Source organism: Cryptomeria japonica, chromosome 11 (assembly GCF_030272615.1).
Source record: "Cryptomeria japonica chromosome 11, Sugi_1.0, whole genome shotgun sequence".
NCBI classification, from domain to species: domain Eukaryota; kingdom Viridiplantae; phylum Streptophyta; class Pinopsida; order Cupressales; family Cupressaceae; genus Cryptomeria; species Cryptomeria japonica.
The window spans coordinates 722336648-722346036 of NC_081415.1; positions in this window are offsets into that span (position 1 = coordinate 722336648).

Below are 9389 nucleotides of genomic sequence, written 5' to 3' on the forward strand. Positions count from 1 at the left end.
TTTCTGAAAATGAAATTCCTTCCATCTCTTTCAAATCTGGGAAAATTGTGGACATGTTTTCAACTCCAATAAGGGTGAAAAGAGGTAGACCATTGGAGAGTTTATAAAAGTAGGAGAAGAAATTCATGTAATAAATTCTCAAACAATAGAAGTTTAGAGTATCGAAACAGACGGGCGAAGATCTCTTAGGCTCTTAGAAAAGAATAGATTGAAAGGCTCATAGTTTGTGCCAATTAGGAAGCTTGAATCTTTAACTTCACCTATAAATTTTAAAGCAAAAGAAAACAAACAATCAACAACTAATGACTTGAAGTAGGATGATATATGTAAAAATATTGGATGCAGGGAACACCTTTCATTTTAGAATGCATCCCCTTCAAATCACAAGAAGACTAATAGTACAAAGGAAGAGAACTCACTTCCATTGGAATCTGAAGCAGTTTGTGACTTCTTGGGTATTTCAAATCCCCAAATTGAAGAGAATGAGAATTCTTAGGAGAAACAAGAGATGATCCAAAAAATTCTAGATCTAGATGAAATAGAGGAGGAGGAACTTGGATTGATATGTGCAAAATGAGGGAATATGGAGGAAATGGGAAAATCAAGGTAAGGGAAGTCTTGGGCCTCTGTGAAAATCATCATAACAAGGAAAAACCAAATTGTAGGCAATCACTAGGAAATAAGAGAGGTGGAAAGTCTCTATTGAACCTTAGGAAGTTGGATGGAGAAGCTAATGATTAGATGAAAATTACAACTCTATGGAATTTGGGGAAGAGTAAGGTCCTTCCCTTGGATAAATGAAGCTATTATCCTAAAATGTTAGGAGAATGAATGCCCCTAACAAACAACGTTTGGTTAAACGTTGTATTAGAACTTAAAAAGTAGAAGTAGTCATGCTTCAAGAGACAAAATTGAATGCAGAACATATATTAATATTAAAAAAGAAATTAGGCTTGTGGGAGGTTGAGTTAGTAGAAGCTATGGGAGCTTTAGGGGGACTGACCATCTTCTGGAACCCGGGGAGAGTCACTTTTGAGAAGTTAGCAGGGAAGAGTCATTGGCAAGGGGGCTCTTTAAGAAACATTGATGGAGAACTTAAATTTATAAAAATGAATGTATATGGGCCAACTAATAATAACCAAAAACTGAAATTGTGGAGAGAGCTGGAGAATTTCCTTCAAAATTTCCCTAACGAAAATATTTTCTTAGGAGGAGATTTCAATGCTATTCTATACTTGTCAGAAAAAAGTGGGGGCATTCAAAAGGATTCTCAATCTCAAGTGGATTGTAGGAGTTCGGTAAAAATGAATAATCTAATGGATATAGAAACTGAGAATTGCATTTTTACATGGAGCAATAGGAGACTGGATTTCAGCTACATAGTGGAAAAACTAGACAAGTTTCTCTTCAATGGAGATCTCACCAAATTCCCCTTTGAGTTTAAAGATTTTATCAAGCCTGTTTCAGGGTCAAATCATTTTTCGACTCAATTAGAAATCTTGGGGGAGACAAAACCTTCAAATTGTCCTTTCAAGTTTGAAAAAATGTGGATGAATGATCAAAAGTTCTATGATTTGATGGAAAGATGGTTGAAGGAAGAGCAGTTTGAGAGCTCCAAACTATTTCATTTTATGTCCAAATTAAAATTAATTAAACAAAAATTATTAGTGGAATAGAGAACATTTCTCCAACATCTTCTCAGCTAAGACTAAAGTAAAGGAGGAGCTGGACAAATTTTGCATGCAGGAGTAATAAGGTATGGAATGGATTAGAACTATGAGATTTTGCCAAGATCAAGAGCTCAATAAAATGTACAAAATAGAGAGACAAAATATAGGACAAGAATAAACTGTATTATCATTAGTAGATAAGAAAGATGTTCAATAGTTACATACAATGAAGATGAGGCTGCTTATATAAGCAAGGCTATATGGATATGTGAGAACACAATCATGACATGTGGCTCAATAAGAAACAAGGGTAGGTAGGAAATAGGTGCGGTAGGTAGGAGAAACAATAAAATATTCCACATGAGGTGGATCACCCACCGAAGGTGGAATTATCACTCCACAACAAGTGGATATGATAGAGTAGTAACAAGATCACACCATAAAAGGTGGAAATTCTCCTACACACACTATCCCAATGTGGCACAAACACCCAAGTGTCTCATACCCAAACTACTATGAAATGCATTATCCTAAGTGAACTTAAGTAAGGTGTAATAATATCCATGATGAATAATTATTTACACCAACACCCCCCCTTAAGTGCAACTTAGGGGAATGCACTTAAGTCTACAATGCAACTAAGAAATGCAAGATGGGTCCCGGCTATAAGGCCATGTTAGGTAGCCATGTACAAATGCAAATGCATGAAAACCAATGCAAAGAAATCTCTCACAAAGCGGGGAAAGAGAGAAAAACCCAGTGGGAAAAAACCCTCCCCCAAAAGAGAGATGAAATCTATACAAGAGAACTCTCATAGAAGCATGTGAGGAACAAAACTCCATGTGAGGAAAAAGTCCCCCCCATATGAGAGAAGAAGAGAAGCTAGGAAGCCCCCCTCAATGTAGAATTTGCACCATTGATAGAAGCTTGATGATGTATGAAGAAACTGCTCCACGAATGACGAACAACATTCCTCCCCTTAGGAAGAAACAAAACCAAAGGTGGATCCAAGAAATCTCCCCAATCATGAAGGGAAGATGTATGAAAAAAACTCATGATGAATGAAGTCTTTGAAAACTGCTAAAGTGTCCCCATGTCGATGCTGAAAGACACCCCCTCCAAAGGTGGTAAACTGCTCCACACTGCTAAAAAAGGCACTCCAAGATCTAGTGGAAATGAATGTAGAACATGTCTCCTATAAACATAAAGAGACCTCCTCCAACTGTTGTGCATAAGTATCCACAATCATGTCGACCTCGAAAAAATTATCATGTAGAGAATGAACAAGAGGGTCAGAGTGTTCCCTCGCAACAATCAAAGAAGGATCATCTTCATCAAAGAGAAGATGAATATCATCAATGATGTCTCCCAAGTCTACAATGTATGATTCTACAAACAAACCTACAATGTCTGTCAAGTAATCATCCCAAGAAACTGAAGTTGGAAGACATGAGATATCCTGCTGCACTGAATCACATGAAGGCAAAATTGTTGCACTATTCGCATCATCAGGTGCAATAGGTGATGTGATAACAAGAGGAGGAGATGAAACACAAGGCTCGAGAATGGGGTCACATGTGAGAATCCCCAAGTTCAAGTACCCAAAGTTCTCCTCAAAATTTGAACCATCACAAGAAGTGTGATCATCATGTGTAGAATCATCATATGTGAAATCATCATCATCAACAAAATTTGAAAAGGAGTATAACCGAGATGCATGATCAACCACCCCAGTTGCAATGATAGCTCTAGTCTCCAAGTCTCTGATGAAAACTGACTCAGGTTCGAACTCCACAATTCTCTTAGTTGTGCCATGTGTGATTTGATAGATGGAAAGGAGATTGTTTGTCAAATGGGGTACATACAACACATCATTGAAGGAGTTATCCCCAATGTCAATAGTTCCTTTCACAATCGCATCCATGTATGTATGATTGCCCATAAAAATCTGCGGCATGGTGCAAGGCTCAAATGGAGAGAACATAGACCGTGAAGACGCCATATGATGAGAAGCCCTTGAATCTAGAAGCCATCTCCCTGAATCATGACTTGTAGTAGCATAAAGAGCTTTTCCTTTTCTTGTCCCAAAAGAGTGAGTCTTCCCACTTGTAGAAGCCATGCATGCTTTCCCTTTCCCTTTTGAATGTGTGGAAGTGGAAGTTGATGAATTATACTTCTTGTAGACATTAGGCAAATCAATGTTATGTTTTTTGAGGATATGTGTGAGCTCATCAATCTTCTTAGAATGACAATGATGCTCCTCATGACCAAAATTTTTACAATAGGCACAAGTAGGTCTCCCCCTCTTTGGTGAATTGTCCCTCTTGGAAGAGGATGAATCTCCTTGTTGTGGAGAAGGTGGTGCTTTGTCCTTAGGCTTTTATTGCCATTTCTTCTTGTTGGAGTTGTCCTTTCCTTGATTTCCTTTGTTCCCTTGATTTTCCACTAATGCTTGAGACTTAAGAGCCTTAAGAATGCCCATGCTTATCAACTTAGTTTGTTCCATCATCAACATTTCAGCGAAAGCATCAAATGTAGGCACTGTGTAGCTTGAACCCATTGTCATCCTATAGGTTTGGAAACTAGAAACAAACGTTGCACATTCTTGTGAAAGCTTGCCCATCAAATTGAATATCAATTGAGCATCCTTCTTATCAATGCCACAATCCTTGAGTTCTGCCCTCAACTCTTTTGCCTTAGTGACATAATCTTGTATAGTATCAAAGTTCTTAGGATCTAACATGGTGAGATCACTATCAATCTGATATCCCCTAATCTCATCAACTTGACCATACAATTCTTGAAACTTTTGCCAAGCATCCTTGATTACAACATATTTCTCAATATGAAAAATGAGATCCTTTGATACATACTTTCTTAAGGTACCAATTGCCATGATATTTTTGGTGATCCGATCCAAGTGACCAATAGGATCAGCCTTAGGATCAGCGGGAGCAACAATAATTCCATCAATATAATGAGTTAGTCATTTTTCCATAAGTTTACTCCATGCATCAATTTTCCAAGTAGCATAATTATGAGGAGTTAAGAGAGAAAACTTAGGAGAAACCATAGCAGAAAAATGGAAAGAACACAAGAGCACAAAAGCACAAGAGACACCTCTCCAAATTCAATCAATCAAAGTACCACCCCCTCCCCCCCCCCCCAAAAAAAATGATGATTTTGGCACTTTATATGTAGTGCGTGTACAATAGAACACTTGCAAACAATGGCAAGGTGGACTTCTGATTTTGTTTTACAACTACTCCAATAGGCTGAGAACTACAATGCAAAATACCAACAAGATAGATCTATGCAATACAAGTGCCAAATTGGCCAAAAAAGATCATATGCTAAAAGTACAATTTCTACTCAAAATCGCTACAAACTGATAGCATATTATGAGAGTAGATGAAAAATTATGCACTTTAAAAAAAATGGCACCTGAAAAGGAGTTCGTATGAGCCCAAATGGAATCTCAAAAGTTGCAGAAACAGGGATGTGATAGGTACAGTCACCAAAAACTGAGATTTCTGAAAACTCTGTCCATCAAAATCAGAAAATAATGCCACCACAAGAAAGTACACAAAATTCTAGCCCATTTCAAGAAAGATTGCACCAAAAAAGGAGCAATAATGAGCAAGATATGGCCATTTAAAGTTGAACTACAAAATCAAAAAGCTCAATGAGAGAGGCCTGCAAAAATTTCAAAAAATGATGACATGAGAAAACTACGAGCCTAAATTTGGCGGTCGTCTAGCCATCGTAAAAACTTCACCTCCCTGCCTGCGTAGCGTCCATACCATACAGACGAATGACATGGTGATGACGGGATTGCTGAGGTGGCAAAGGTGATGTGGAAGGTGTGGCATGGCACATGCAGTCAGATTACCAACGGGCGGGAAGACTGTCGTTGACTGGCCACTGGGAGGTAGCATTTGACGGGAAGGTGTCGATCGGCTACAAGGGGTTGGTGTTGGTCGTGAGAAGGGTCGCCAATAGGAGATCTGGCCGTCGGATGGGAGGACTGGTCGCCAATGGAGGGGCCGGTCATGGTCGTTCATGACAGTGGATTCCGAGAGACCACTACGTAGTAGAGGAAGGACATGATGATAGATGGCAGGCACGACAAAGGTGGTCGAAATGGTCGACAGGAGGCCGGAAGACCACGCCGACGACACAAAGACCACATCGCGGTAACAGGCACGACAACGATGGCCCGGAAAGGTACAACAGCACGACACAGTCGGAAGAGACGGGACCACGACGACAGTCGTGGGACCTGCAGTACGGTGGTCACGGGGGGGGGGGGGGGGGTCTGCGGAGCCCCCAAAAATATTTATTTATTTATTTGATTTTTTGATTTTTTTTGCCAAGATCAAGAGCTCAATGAAATGTACAAAATAGAGAGACAAAATATAGGACAAGAATAAACTATATTCTCATCAATAGATAAAAAAAGATGTTCAATAGTTACATACAATGAAGATGAACCTGCTTATATAAGCAAGGCTATATGGATATGTGAGCACACAATCATGACATGTGGCTCAATAAGAAACAAGGGTAGGTAGGAAATAGGTGTGATAGGTAGGAGAAACAATAAAATATTTCACATGAGGTGAATCACCCACCGAAGGTGGAATATCACTCCACAATAAGTGGATATGATAGAGTATTAATAAGATCACACCATAAAAGGTGGAAATTCTCCTACACACACTATCCCAATGTGGCACAAACACCCAAGTGTCTCATACCCAAACTACTATGAAATGCATTATCCTAAGTAAACTTAAGTAAGGTGTAATAATATCCATGATGAATAATTATTTACACCAACAAGAACAAATTTCTTAAAGAAAAGGAGCTCCTTAATGAGTATGAAGAAGTATTGGGCAAGGAAGACATTTTCTAGAGATGGAAATTAAGAGAAGTATGGTTAGCAGAGGGAGATAGCAATTCAAATCTTTTTCACAATAGCACCAAGCAGAGAAGGGCTCTCAATAGGATCTATAAACTAAAAGACAAATTAATTGCTTAAGACCTCTCTAGTCCCGGTATTTTCAATTTTAGTTAGTGAATCCCTAGAAGGATTTTTTGAAATTTCTAGAGGTATTCTACAAGGGAACCCTATATCTGCTTTTCTCTTTATAATAACGGAAAAGGCTTTGGGGAGGTCTTTGAGTAGAGCTCAACAAGATGGACATTTGAGAGGCATTAAGATTTCTAACAGGGTTGAGGCAGTTTATCATCAACAGTTTGTAGATGACACTATGCTCTTTGGATATGCTAATAGAAAGGAGGCCAAAAAATTTAAGAAAATTCTCAAAATCTATTCAACAGCATCAAGACAACAAGTAAATTAGTCCAAATTAGAGAGATTTTTCTTCAATGTCAAGTCTATCATAGAGAGGGAGATATTAGCACTTTTGGGCTTTAAAGAAGGTAAGCTACCTTGCTCATATTTAGGATTACCCTTAGATAAAGGATTGAGGACCACTAAAGTATGGGATCTGATTGGTGAAAAATGGAATCTTAGAAAACAAAATGGTTTTCATGGGCAAGGAGAATTACTACGTTGACGACTGATTTATCAACTCTTCCTATTTATTTAATGTCATGCTTGTCTTTGTCAATAGGAGAAAATTCAAAATTGGTGACAAAAATGAGATCCTTTTACTAGCAGGGAATGGATAAGAAGAAAACACACGGTGTTGATTGCCTGGGATAGAATTCACAAGCATACAACTTCAGGGGGAGTGGGATTGAGAAATTGGGTGTGGAAAATTAAAGCATTAGGAGCTAAGTTGGTTTGGAAATTGTATAAGGGCTCTCAATTTAAATGGGTTAGATATCTTAAAAGAAAATACTTAGATGACATGAGCTCAGAAGGTTTCTCTAGGGCTCCAAATCCCCCAAAAGGATCAAGAGTTTGGAACTTTATGTTAAATTGTAGAGAACTGATTACATAATAGATCAATTGGGATTTGGTAGATGGTCAAAGGGCCTTTTTTTGTCAAATTCATGGGGAGGTTATCCTGCTATAAATTAAATGATGAATGCCAACAATATAAGAGAAGTATATGAAAGATATTATGGAATGCCTGTTAGAGATTACGTTGAGTTTCATGACAGTAAGCCCTCTTTGGATGGAAATGGAGAAAGTTTGAGGAACTCCTTATCAAGAGAGAAGATCTAACCCAACTTAAGGAGATCTTGAAGAATAGATCAGTCTCTTTTCGGAATGAAAGGATATTCTGATTTGGAAAGGAGCTAAATCAGACATTTATAATTCCAAAGATGGATATAGATCTATTGTTGAGAAGCAATGCTTTCAAAAGATTAATATTCTGATTCAATTATGTTGGGATAAAATATGTTTGCATAAAGAAATAATTTTCACTTGGGAGGCCCTTCAAGGCATAATTTTAACTACAAAATGGCTCGAAAATATTGGATTTGTTGGCCCATCCGTTTGTGTCCTGTGAAAACAAAGTGAAGAGATAGTTGTGTGGACATATAAAAATGACCACTTTCCTAAATGAATATTTAATGTTAATTTTATTCTCATTCCTCTATTTAATTAAATCATCCACATTCATCTATTTGATTAAATAAGCTATTCAATTTATTTAATTAAATTCACCTAGGCCTTTCATATCATATAATTGAATAAATCACTTTATTTAATTAAATCCCCCTTCTACTCTTTTTAATTAAATTTACATTTAATTAAATTGTTCACTTCATGTAAATAAATCTAATTTATTTAAATCCCCCACTTGCATCTATTTTGTTGAAATAAAGCAATTTATTTTAATTAAAATTACCCTCCATCCACTTGCATTCTCCTACATCTCCCACTTGCCTCTCTAAAACCCTTCTAAATTCTTCTAATCCCTTCTAAATTAGCCTAACCCATCTACTAAATATTGTCACAATCCTAAGCAAAGGGAAGTCACTTCTCAAACCCTTAAAATTCTTCAATAACCATTAAAGGCTTTATGTCCTCAACAACTTAACCATTTAAGTCTCTTACATAACCATTAATGGTTAACTCAACCTTCTTACATGGTTGGAGACTTTTTTCCTAACTCAACCCTCATCTAACCCTAGGGTCTCATCAAGCATTCATTGCTTTGACCATGGTTAGTCCTTTAACCCTTGCACAAGAGTTTATCCTTTGGGTAAAAGCTTTATCCAATGGGTAATCTTAACCTAACCTTAACCCTTACCTTCAAAGGTAACCATGAAGCCTTCTCAAGCATTTAATGCTTATTGCATCTCCTCTCAAGGAGTCTTATGTTGACAATTGTCACCATTTCATTGGTGAGAATTGTAAACATGGATTGATAACTTTCAATCCTGACCCTTGATAGGATCATCCAATCTTCACCCTTCATTACCCCATTTTTCCTATAAATAGAGCTCTCATTCTTCCATTTATCATCCAAGTCTTTAGCATCAAACTTATAGACATTTTACTAAGCATCTAATCTAAATCATTTTAATGAAGCATTTAGCCTCTCTTTGATAATCTTCATAACATCTTAAAATAGGCATTTGTATTATCACATAATAATCATCTAAAACTAGTATAGCATGCTAGGATAGTTTTGTTACTAATACTTTCATCTTATCATCATATGCATGCTAGTTTAGTTCATCTTTTGTTAATATCACGCACATTAGGATTGCATTCATGTTAGATTGATC